This window comes from Ranitomeya variabilis, chromosome 3 (assembly GCF_051348905.1).
Source record: "Ranitomeya variabilis isolate aRanVar5 chromosome 3, aRanVar5.hap1, whole genome shotgun sequence".
NCBI lineage: Eukaryota > Metazoa > Chordata > Amphibia > Anura > Dendrobatidae > Ranitomeya > Ranitomeya variabilis.
In genome coordinates this window covers 767181428-767193922 of record NC_135234.1, presented here as the reverse complement: position 1 = coordinate 767193922, position 12495 = coordinate 767181428, and the positions used below count along the sequence as shown (strand labels likewise).

General features: G+C 45.8%; 1 protein-coding gene across 2 annotated transcripts in view; it reads right to left on the bottom strand.

Annotated features, from left to right (window-relative positions):
- LOC143817404 (sialidase-3-like) overlaps nt 1-12495 on the bottom strand; it is a 107908-nt gene that overhangs the window by 70365 nt on the left and 25048 nt on the right. The window contains exon 3 of one of the 2 annotated variants that reach the window (XR_013224131.1): nt 2996-3447. The exons of the other annotated variant lie outside the window; for it this stretch is intronic. The gene's annotated coding sequence lies outside the window, so the exon portion shown is untranslated. Of the gene's footprint in view, nt 1-2995; nt 3448-12495 lie in introns of those variants that run through there. 2 annotated transcript variants of the gene reach the window in all.

The window sequence follows — 12495 nt, the reverse complement described above, 5'->3', positions numbered from 1 at the left end:
TGCCTTTTCTGGGGTGGCTGGGGGCAGATGTTTGTAGCCACGGGGGGCCAATAACCGTGGACCCTCTCCTGGCTATTAATATCTGCCGTCAGTCACTGGCTTTACCATTCTGGCGGAGAAAATTGCGCGGGAGCCCACGCCAATTTTTTCCGCCATTTAACCCTTTATTTTACGAGCTACAGCGCCCAAATTTTGCAGATACACACTACTAACATTAGGTTCGGGTTTGGGAAGGAGAAATGAAAAGCCGGCAATTGAATTACCGGCTTTTCTATAGAACACGGCTGCGTAATTCTCGCAAGTCACACTGCTGGTCCGTGTGGAATCCGTATTTTACTCGCCCCCATAGACTTTCATTGGCGATTTTTTTGCGCAATACGATGACAAACGCAGCATGCTGCGATTTTCTACGGCCGTACAAGACCGTATAATACGGATCAGTAAAATACGGCTGATGGGAGCTGGGACATAGAGAATCATTGGGTTATGCGTGTGTTGTGTGTATTTTACGGGTGTATTTTCTGCGCTCATACGTCCGTAAAACTCGCCAGTGTGACGCCGGCCTAAGAGTCAATGAACGAGACATCCTGAATACACTTAGGTAAAACTCTTGACCATTGAAGACCATCTCAAGAACAATCCCCACATCCCCCAAATTTACTTATGAAAATCTTAAAATAAAGAAAATAAAAATAAAACTTAGGGTGTTTCTCTGCTTATTGTAACTGGCCACAATGTTTCTGGACTGTTCCCATAAGTTCCCACTGTCTTAATATGCCTATGTTTGTTAAGCTCTTAACAGGGCTTTTTAGACGATGATTCTGATGACATAGGTCATCAATATCAGATTAGTCCTGGTCTGACATGCAAAACGCCTGACGATCAGATGTGAACAGATCCTTCAGTCAGCAGAAAGCACACAGTGCAGCATGGCTTACGTCCCATCAGTCCTGTGGCTCCTGTATGATCTGCAGTCTGATGTTGGATGGTAATGACAACTCCTGGTATCTCCTGTCTAGCTGGCTGCAGACTTGTGAATCCTTACAGCGCGTGCACTACATACTCTCACTGCTCTCCAGTGTTGCCGGCGAGAGAGGGTGATCACGTGACGGCATGAATGTAATTTGCATACATACGGTCACCTAGATGTGTTTGGCCTTTCTCCATTCACTTGCATTGAATTGAGTGGATGTGGTCCTAAGTATGCAAATCACATACTTGCACTCACATGACCATCTGCTCTTGCCGGCGACACCTGTCAGCAATGACAGTGTGCCATGCACATGCTGTAAGGATTCTGAAGTCTGCAGTCACAAGAGTGATTACAGTCTTTCATCAGAAGACTGGACAACCCCTTTAACAATGGTAAAGGAGATACTAGGAGTCGTCTTGTACTGATGGTAGTTCTAGTAATGTAGTCATGTACTAACGGTGGTTCTGATTATGTATCCATGTACTGATGGTGGTAGTAGTGAGGTAGTCATTTACTGACTGGAGGTTTTGGTGATGTAGTTCAGCACTGATCATGGTTCTGGTGATGTATTCTTGTACTGATGGTGGTTCTAGTGATGTATTCATGTACTAATTGATGATTCTGGTGCTGTATTCCCTCATTAAAAATAAAGAAGTAAGAAAAAAAAATTGGTACAGCCACATCAGTAAAAGATCTGGCTATTGAAATTGTAAAAAAAAAGTTAAACTATTTAACCCATATGGTAATGAGAAAACATTAGCATTACAAACCAAACATTTTTTGTTTTGCAAAATAAAGAATACAGGAAAGTTTGGTATTGCTGTAATCACACTGTCCTGGAGAATCATATTCACAGATCTCCTTTACCAAATAATGAACAACTTAAAAGCAAATGCAAAAAAAATTATGATTTCATAGCATTTGTTTATTTCAGATTTTTATGGTATTGCAGGAACAAGAGCCATTTCAATTGTCGCCTTAGTTAGCAAAACAGCTAGAATTGGCCCTGGCTGTAGTCACTACTCTGCAGTTACTTAATGTCTTAAATTCTAGTCCAAACCTGGACAAAGTGTGGCCCATGGGCCACATCAGGCTCCATGGTTGTTTCTATCTGGCACAAGGAGTGGGACAGCCCAAGGGCTGGAACCTGTGCCATCCCACACCACGTGGCCTACCCCTGCAGGAACCTGTGCCATCCCACAACACGTGGCCTACCCCTGCAGGAACCTGTGCCATCCCACACCACGCGGCCTACCCCTGCAGGAACCTGTGCCATTCCACACCACGTGGCCTACCCCTGCAGGAACCTGTGCCATCCCACACCACGTGGCCTACCCCTGCAGGAACCTGTGCCATCCCACAACACGTGGCCTACCCCTGCAGGAACCTGTGCCATCCCACACCACGTGGCCTACCCCTGCAGGAACCTGTGCCATCCCACAACACGTGGCCTACCCCTGCAGGAACCTGTGCCATCCCACACCACGTGGCCTACCCCTGCAGGAACCTGCCATCCCACACCGTTGCCTACCCCTGCAGGAACCTGTGCCATCCCACACCACGTGGCCTACCCCTGCAGGAACCTATGCCATCCCACACAACGTGGCCTACCCCTGCAGGAACCTGTGCCATCCCACACCACGTGGCCTACCCCTGCAGGAACCTGTGCCATCCCGCACCACTTGGCCTACCCCTGCAGGAACCTGTGCCATCCCACACCACGTGGCCTACCCCTGCAGGAACCTGTGCCATCCCACACCACGCGGCCTACCCCTGCAGGAACCTATGCCATCCCACACAACGTGGCCTACCCCTGCAGGAATCTGTGCCATCCCGCACCACTTGGCCTACCCCTGTAGGAACCTGTGCCATCCCACACCATGTGGCCTACCCCTGCAGGAACCTGTGCCATCCCACACCACGTGACCTACCCCTGCAGGAACCTGTGTGTAATAATTATAGGGGATAATTCAGGAGACTCTTTGCGTGGAACAAGACAACAGGACACAGTTTTATAAGTGGTAAAGCTTATATTATCACACGGTGATTCAAGCAGGTGCAGAGAGAAACTCAAGTCCACAGCACTTGGTGCAAATAATAAACGCAGCCTAACAGTCTATAGGAATCTTCAGAGGTCGATTCAAACAAACAGAAAGTCTATGAAGCACAGTTATTCTTGAGGAAACTTGACACGCATAGATCCTTGACTTAGTCCAGACACAGATAGATATGCTATTAGGCAGTTCAAATCATATCTTAGCTCAACCAGGGAGGCCTGGTTAATAGTCTCAGATTTTGCAGAGCAGAAACAGCTTACATATCCAGCAAATGCAGATGGAAGTAACATGAACAGCAGATGAAGGAGGATTACTGAACACTGGTGTATGCAGCAGGAACTCAGAGCAGAGTGGCAGGATCTCCATCACAGGTTCACAGGAGCAGGTGCAGGTGCAAGGCCAGGGAGTAATCAGGAGCTGGATGCAAAGAAGAATAATCTAGCACAGACTGAAGGCTGGGGTGGAGTTTTATAGCAGGAAGACAAGTGCACATGAGACCAAAGACGCCATGTTGGAAAAGGGCAGTAATGCACAAAAGGTAGAAAATGTTCAGAGTCCTGACACTGTGCCATCCCACACCACGTGGCCTACCCCTGCAGAAACCTGTGCCATCCTGCACCACGTGGCCTACCCCTGCAGGAACCAGTGCCATCCCATACCACGTGGCCTACCCCTGCAGGAACCTACCATCCCACACTGTTGCCTACCCCTGAAGTAACCTGTGTCATCCCACACCACGTGGCCTACCCCTGCAGGAACCAGTGCCATCCCACACCACGTGGCCTATCCCTGCAGGAACCTGCCATCCCACAACGTTGCCTACCCCTGAAGCAACCTGTGTCATCCCACGCCACGTGGCCTACCCCTGCACCTGTGCCATCCCATACCACGTGGCCTACCCCTGCAGGAACGTGTGCTATCCCATACCACGTTACCTACCCTCTGCAGGAACCTGTGCCATTCCACAGAGGGAAAAGGGAGGGAGGAGGTTTCTCGACATCAGGTTGTTTGGTCAGGAGGATGGAGCCATCCACACGGATATGTTCCGTAAGGAAACATCAGTGAATGCTCTCATCCACGCCTCCTCTTCTCACACTAGTTCCACGATTGGAGCCATTCCTATTGGCAAATTCTTACGTGTGAGAAGAATATGTACGTCTGAAGAATCTTTTGAAAGGCAGTCTGTGGACCTTGGGGAGAGGTTCCTGGCACGTGGATACAGTAAAAGAAGTATTAAAAGAGGCTATACCTGTGCCAGGAACTCTAAGAGACATAATTTCCTTGCGGGGAAAAAGGAAGTAAAAGACAAACAGGAGGAATCTAAAGTAAGATATATTACTACCTATAATCACCAATGGAAACTATACGCAGGATTATGAATAGACACTGGTCTATCCTCAAAACTGACCTGACGCTTGCCAGATGTCTGTCTGATTCACCCCTCATGACTGCAAGACGGGGTAAAAACCTGAAGGACATTCTGGTAAGGAGTCATTATGTTGCAAGAGAACCTAGGCTATTTGGGGCGGGCAAGGGGAAGTGGGGATTTTATCTTTGTGGTGACTGCCTGGCCGACCGTAATCATGTGAGAGCCACGTCATTCACTTCTGCTGACGGCAAGAGAGAATTTAAGATCACGGACTACATCTCGTGCAGCACCACTCATGATATATACGGCAAAATGTCCATGCAACAAATGTTATATTGGCCTTACATCACGTGAGTTGCGTGTTCGCACACGCGAGCATGTCAGGGATATTACGGCCGCGAGTGAGGTGGATGACGTGACGTTGCTAAAGATGATCCCTTGCCATTTCTGGTCACACCATAAATGCAATCCAAAGGATCTGAGTGTACATGGTATTGATCGGGTTAGGTGTGGCATCAGGGGTCGCGACTGGACGCGTACTTTGGAGCAGTTAGAATGTCGGTGGATCACCACTCTAGACACCATGACTCCCACGGGCCTAAAAGAGCAGCTAAGCTTCTCCTCATTCTTATAAGCCTCTGGTGGTCTCCCTATTTGGATTTTAATTTGTGTGTTTTTATATTTTTATTTAGTAGATGTCTTATCAACCCATGTCATCATTCATCTCATCTCCGGGTCCTTGAAGAGCTGGACTTGTACCTTTGCCAAGGAGAAGTGTTTGTGTCTAATCAGAGGTCAGAATTGATCACCCCTCTGGATGTGACTTGGGAGTTTGCCCACCCTCATCTTCAGCGGCTACACAGATGTGCATTCTTGTGTTCATCCTTTTTAGTTTTTATTTTTTTGCGTTTTGTTTTTTCTGATAATAGAGATTAATAAGTATGTATATGTAGGTGATAAATCAATGCCGCTACTTTAACAGGTTACCTCTTTGTTACACATGATGGGGGCCGCCATGTTGATTATGATTGGCGGGTTAAACATGGTATCTATGGATTATACTTACCTGGCACTGTATTCACAAGTGTACTCTTTTGGTGTTTTTTGCTGGAACACATTTCCCTTCTCGTCTGTACCACACTTGGCTCCCCCTCTACTATTCTTCCCTTTTTAATATGGCATCTCCTGGCGTGTGCGCATGCCCGCTGTGTCCGGGTCCAGGACGCATCTCTCCGGCTTCCGGCTGTGATGGGACCGGTATATGATGTCACAAGGGATTTCCCTCGACCTGCTGTGTCACATGGGAGGCCAGGAGAGTGGTGTCCATACGCGGCCCGGGACCCGGTGCGCATGCGCCGCTGATGCCGGACACCTGAGGAATTCAGCTATAAGGATCCGGGGATGAGACACACACAGCCACAGTCCCCCGAAGAAGCCCACGCGAAACACTGACTGACAGGCTACATGGGTAAGCTGGATGGTGCTTGTTACCTTCAGGCTATGGACGTTATTGGAGTAGTACATGCCCCTTCTGACTCTGCCTTCTGCTCTGGGACTTTGGTCCATTTAACCTCTCTGTTTGACTCACTGTTTGCACTTTGCTATATGCACTATGCACTTTTTTACAGCGCTCTTTGAGGGATACAGTCCTCCTGCTAGCCAGCCTGTATAGACTTGTAGTGACCAGGTGTCCCTGTGGTGTACTACATAAAGGCCCTCCTTGTGCCTTGGCTATGATAAGCTGTTTTTAATGTCACTTATGTATTTTTCCCGATTTGTTTGCTATATTGATTTTTCCATTATTGTATAAATAAAATAGATCTTTAACATTTAAAAGTGTGGACATTACTCCGTGAGTCTGTATAGGAGGCCTATATACACTATGATGGCCCATAGCTCTAACCTAGTATGGTACCCCATAGCCTCTATACATAGTATACGTTCCCATAGTCCCTTATATGTACTATGATGGCCCATAGCTCTAACCTAGTATGGTACCCCATAGCCTCTATACATATTATACGTTCCCATAGTCCCTTATATACAGTATGATGGCCCATAGCTCTAACCTAGTATGGTACCCCATAGCCTCTATACATAGTATACTTTCCCATAGTCCCTTATATACAGTATGATGGCCCATAGCTCTGACCTAGTACGGTACCCCATAGTCTCCATACATAGTATACGTTCCCATAGTCCCTATATATACTATGATGGCCCATAGCTCTAACCTAGTATGGTACCCCATAGCCTCTATACATAGTATACGTTCCCATAGTCCCCTATATACAGTATGATGGCCCATAGCTCTAACCTAGTATGGTACCCCATAGCCTCTATACATAGTATACGTTCCCATAGTCCCCTATATACACTATGATGGCCCATAGCTCTAACCTAGTATGGTACCCCATAGCCTCTATACATAGTATACGTTCCCATAGTCCCTTATATACAGTATGATGGCCCATAGCTCTGACCTAGTACGGTACCCCATAGTCTCCATACATAGTATACATTCCCATAGTCCCTATATATACTATGATGGCCCATAGCTCTAACCTAGTATGGTACCCCATAGCCTCTATACATAGTATACGTTCCCATAGTCCCTTATATACAGTATGATGGCCCATAGCTCTGACCTAGTACGGTACCCCATAGTCTCCATACATAGTATACGTTCCCATAGTCCCCTATATACAGTATGATGGCCCATAGCTCTAACCTAGTATGGTACCCCATAGCCTCTATACATAGTATACGTTCCCATAGTCCCCTATATACAGTATGATGGCCCATAGCTCTAACCTAGTATGGTACCCCATAGCCTCTATACATAGTATACGTTCCCATAGTCCCCTATATACAGTATGATGGCCCATAGCTCTAACCTATTATGGTACCCCATAGCCTCTATACATAGTATACGTTCCCATAGTCCCCTATATACAGTATGATGGCCCATAGCTCTAACCTAGTATGGTACCTCATAGTCTCCATACATAGTATACGTTCCCATAGTCCCTATATATACTATGATGGCCCATAGCTCTAACCTAGTATGGTACCCCATAGCCTCTATACATAGTATACGTTCCCATAGTCCCTTATATACACTATGATGGCCCATAGCTCTAACCTAGTATGGTACCCCATAGCCTCTATACATAGTATACATTCCCATAGCCCCCTATATACACTATGATGGCTCATAGCTCTAACCTAGCATGGTACCCCATAGCCTCTATACATAGTATACGTTCCCATAGTCCCTATATACACTATGATGGCCCATAGCTCTAACCTAGTACGGTACCCATAGCCTCTATACATAGTATACGTTCCCATAGTCCCTATATACACTATGATGGCCCATAGCTCTAACCTATTCCTGTACCCCATAGCCTCTATACATAGTATACGTTCTCATAGTCCCTTATATATACTATGATGGCTCATAGCTCTAACCTAGTATGGTACCCCATAGCCTCTATACATAGTATACGTTCCCATAGTCCCTATATACACTATGATGGCCCATAGCTCTAACCTAGTATGGTACCCCATAGCCTCTATACATACTATACGTTCCCATAGTCCCTATATATACTATGATGACCCATAGCTCTAACCTAGTATGGTACCCCATAGCCTCTATAAATAGTATACGCTCCCATAGTCCCTTATATACACTACTAGACTGTGGCCCGATTCTAATGCATCGGGTATTCTAGAATATGCATGTCCCTGCAGTATATGGACAATGATGATTCCAGAATTCGCGGCAGACTGTGCCCGTCGCTGATTGGTCGAGGCAACCTTTATGACATCATCGTCGCCATGGCAACCATTATGACATCATCGTCGCCATGCTGTGCCCATCTCTGATTGGTCGAGGCCGCCCGACAAACCGTCGACCACTCCATATAAGGTATGGTCTACAAACCGCCGACCACTCCATATAAGGTATGGTCTACAAACCGCCGACCACTCCATATAAGGTATGGTCTACAAACCGCCGACCACTCCATATAAGGTATGGTCTACAAACCGCCGACCACTCCATATAAGGTATCCTGTTTGTAGACCATACCTTATATGGAGTGATTTCCAGGACAGACAGACAGACAGACAGACAGACAGACAGACAGACGGAAAAACCCTTAGACAATTATATATATAGATGATGGCCCATAGCTCTAACCTAGTATGGTACCCCATAGCCTCTATACATAGTATATGTTCCCATAGTCCCTTATATATACTATGATGGCCCATAGCTCTAACCTAGTATGGTACCCCATAGCCTCTATACATAGTATATGTTCCCATATTCCCTTATATATACTATGATGGCCCATAGCTCTAACCTAGTATGGTACCCCATAGCCTCTATACATAATATATGTTCCCATAGTCCCTATATATACTATGATGGCTCATAGCTCTAACCTAGTCCTGTACCCCATAGCCTCTATACATAGTATACGTTCCCATAGTCCCTATATATACTATGATGGCCCATAGCTCTAACCTAGTATGGTACCCCATAGCCTCTATACATAGTATACGTTCCCATAGTCCCTTATATACACTATGATGGCCCATAGCTCTAACCTAGTATGGTGCCCCATAGCCTCTATACATAGTATACGTTCCCATAGTCCCTTATATACACTATGATGGCTCATAGCTCTAACCTAGTATGGTACCCCATAGCCTCTATACATAATATATGTTCCCATAGTCCCTATATATACTATGATGGCTCATAGCTCTAACCTAGTCCTGTACCCCATAGCCTCTATACATAGTATACGTTCCCATAGTCCCTATATATACTATGATGGCCCATAGCTCTAACCTAGTATGGTACCCCATAGCCTCTATACATAGTATACGTTCCCATAGTCCCTTATATACACTATGATGGCCCATAGCTCTAACCTAGTATGGTGCCCCATAGCCTCTATACATAGTATACGTTCCCATAGTCCCTTATATATACACTATGATGGCTCATAGCTCTAACCTAGTATGGTACCCCATAGCCTCTATACATAGTATACGTTCCCATAGTCCCTATATACACTATGATGGCCCATAGCTCTAACCTAGTATGGTACCGCATAGCCTCTATACATAGTATATGTTCCCATAGTCCCTTATATACACTATGATGGCCCATAGCTCTAACCTAGTATGGTACCCCATAGCCTCTATACATAGTATACGTTCCCATAGTCCCTTATATATACTACGATGGCTCATAGCTCTAACCTAGTATGGTACCCCATAGCCTCTATACATAGTATACGTTCCCATAGTCCCTTATATACACTATGATGGCCCATAGCTCTAACCTAGTATGGTACCCCATAGCCTCTATACATAGTATACGTTCCCATAGTTCCTTATACATATTATGGTGCATATCCTCATTATCCACAGTACGGTACCCCATAGCCTCTATACATAGTATACGTTCCCATAGTCCCTTATATATACTATGATGGCTCATAGCTCTAACCTAGTATGGTACCCCATAGCCTCTATACATAATATACGTTCCCATAGTTCCTTATATATACTATGATGGCCCATAGCTCTGACCTAGTATGGTACCCCATAGCCTCTATACATAGTATACGTTCCCATAGTCCCTTATATATACTATGATGGCTCATAGCTCTAACCTAGTATGGTACCCCATAGCCTCTATACATAATATACGTTCCCATAGTTCCTTATATACACTATGATGGCCCATAGCTCTAACCTAGTATGGTACCCCATAGCCTCTATACATAGTATACGTTCCCATAATCCCTATATACACTATGATGGACCATAGCTCTAACCTAGTATGGTACCCCATAGCCTCTATACATAGTATACATCCCCATAGTCCCTATATACACTATGATGGCCCATAGCTCTAACCTAGTACGGTACCCCATAGCCTCTATACATAGTATACATCCCCATAGTCCCCTATATACACTATGATGGCCCATAGCTCTAACCTAGTATGGTACCCCATAGTCTCTATACATAGTATACGTTTCCATAGTCCCTTATATACACTATGATGGCCCATAGCTCTCACCTAGTCCTGTACCCCATAGCCTCTATACATAGTATACGTTCCCATAGTCCCTATATACACCATGATGGCCCATAGCTCTAACCTAGTATGGTACCCCATAGCCTCTATACATAGTATACGTTCCCATAGTCCCTATATACACTATAATGGCCCATAGCTCTAACCTAGTATGGAACCCCATAGCCTCTATACATAGTATACGTTCCCATAGTTCCTTATACATATTATGGTGCATATCCTCACTATCCACAGTATGGTGCCCCATAGCCTCCATGCAGAGTATGATGGCCTCCACAGTACATTCCCTCATACAATGCCACCACAGCTCCCAGGATCCCCCCAAAATAAAGAATCTTATACTCACCCAGTCCTGGTTCAGTGTCCACTGCAGCCGCCATTTCCTCTTCTAGCCTGTATAATAATGAGCAGAAGCTGCCCGTGGCCGGGATCTGATGGCTTTCTGCTCCTAAACAGGGTTTAACCGTATCGGTGTCCAGAGGATACTATTAAAGTGTTGCATGCTAATGCCATCCAATAACGGATCAGTCCAGCCCCGCTTCATGGCATTAGAATAACTTCTATACCAGTATGTAATTTATAAGAGTCATTAACCCCTTAGTGACCTATGACGTGCTATGTCCGTCATAGGTCACGTCCTCCTTTTTGGTGCGGGCTCCGGAGCCTGATCTGATCAGCTGTCATGTGCCCCTAACTGCCGCGGTTGGAATTGCGATCCACCCGCGGCTGTTAACTTGTTAAATGCTGCTGTTAATCTCTGACAGGGGCATTTAACTCATGCAAATTGGATGCGTGTCTCTGCTTGGCCCATGTCACATGACCACGTGTCGCCGATGGGTTGGTATGACAGCCGGGGTCTGCAGGAGACCTCTGTGGTTGTCAATGCTGAGCTGCTGTGAGCATTTATGTTACATAATATAAACATTTAAATCACCAGCAGTTTGCCCCATTCAAAATAAAAAACCCTTATATTTGGTATCGCCGCTTTCAGAATCGCCCGATCTATAAAAATATAAAAAGAATTAATCTGAGCGGTAAATGGCGTAACAAGAAAAAAAATCAAAAGGCCAGAAGTCCATTTTTTGGTCACTGCAACATTACAATAAAATGCAATAACGGGCAAACAAAACATCGTATCTGCCCTAAAATGGTGTCAATAAAAATGTCAGCTTGGTGCACAAAAAATCAGCCCTCACCCCAGGGCCGTATTTAGAGTTGATGCCGCCCTAGGCACTTTTCGTGCTGCCTCCGCCATTGGTGAGTATGACTAATGCAGACACTGTCAGCGGTGACTTAGGCCGGGTTCACATTGCGTTAATGGTGTCCATTAGACGGACTACGTTACACCGCGGCATAAACGCGGTGTAACGTAGTCCGTTACGGCCGCCATTGACTGCAGTCGGACGCATCGCTAGCGCACGCCCACAATGGGCTGCACTAGGGATATGCCGTCATTGAGTGACGGACCCTGAGACGCGGGCTGCAGCGTTTCCGGGTCCGTCACTGCTAGCGCACATGGAGCTAGCAGATGCTCTATCTGCGCTAGCGCGATGTAAACGTCGGCACTTGCGATAACGGCAGTCCGCTAGCCTATGTGCTGAACAGTAGTTTTTCCGCATCTGCCGAGCAGCGGATCACTTATGGCAACACTGCGTTCAGCCTCATTCTTTCCCTTCTACTATAAGGACACGTGCATCTTTTGCGGTTTTGCTGCGATCCCGCAAATGCCGTACTTGCAACAACGGGAAAAAAAAGCTGCTAGCAGTGTTTGTTTTTGTCTCATTGTAAGTGCAAAACCGCAAGTGCTGCACATGTCCGCAAGTCCCATAGGGAATGAATGAGGCCAAATCTATGTTTATGCCCATGCAGCTCTTTCAGACAATTCCAGCAATATTTTTACATGTTCAGTCCATTCATCTGAAATCGATTTGCATACATATGCAAATGAGGGAGTAGATCTGTT